The sequence below is a fragment of the Passer montanus genome, unplaced genomic scaffold (genome assembly GCF_014805655.1).
Source record: "Passer montanus isolate IOZ18808 unplaced genomic scaffold, ASM1480565v1 scaffold109, whole genome shotgun sequence".
Classification (NCBI taxonomy): Eukaryota; Metazoa; Chordata; class Aves; order Passeriformes; family Passeridae; genus Passer; species Passer montanus.
In genome coordinates this window covers 2,674,621-2,675,119 of record NW_024357502.1, presented here as the reverse complement: position 1 = coordinate 2,675,119, position 499 = coordinate 2,674,621, and the positions used below count along the sequence as shown (strand labels likewise).

The following is a 499-nucleotide window of genomic DNA, read 5'->3' as shown; positions in this document are numbered from 1 at the left end:
CCCCACCCCATCCCACCTCCCCCCCTCTCCCAGCACCGCTTCCCAGTTCCCCCCAGTCGCTTCCCAGCCCCGAGCCTTACTCTTGGCGGGGATGCTGGGGCTGCGCCGGTGCCCGGCAGCGATGGCAGCGACGGCAGGGATCGGGCCGGGATCAGGGATGGCAGCCGGGCGGCCGCTCCCGTCCGAGGGGTCTCATCTCATTTTGTCCTGTGTCACCAACACACACTCACACACACACACACACATTCGCAGCCACGTTTCCCCCCCCTTCTTGCGGCAAACGGCGGCCAGCCCCGACCCCACCCCCTGTCACAGCGGCAGCCTAACAGCGAGGACCGGCAGGATGGAGGAGGATCTGCTCGCCTTCCCTTTAACTCTTCCCTCGCCGCCCCCCCAGGACAGGGCTCTGTCCCCGCGGACCTGCCTGGGGGTGCTGGGATGCTGTTGGCACCTCCCGCACCTTGCTGCTTCCCCCGCGGGGCCCCGGGAGGTTTGGGGT

The 499-nt window shown here is 68.9% G+C and overlaps 1 protein-coding gene across 2 annotated transcripts in view; it reads right to left on the bottom strand.

Moving 5' to 3' along the window:
• The window catches only part of LZTS3 (leucine zipper tumor suppressor family member 3), a 48,228-nt gene extending 47,936 nt beyond the window's left edge, over positions 1–292 (bottom strand). For both annotated transcript variants that reach the window (XM_039724360.1, XM_039724380.1), the window contains exon 1: positions 81–292. The gene's annotated coding sequence lies outside the window, so the exon portion shown is untranslated. The remainder of the gene's footprint in view (positions 1–80) is intronic.
• Positions 293–499: the final 207 nt, after the last annotated feature.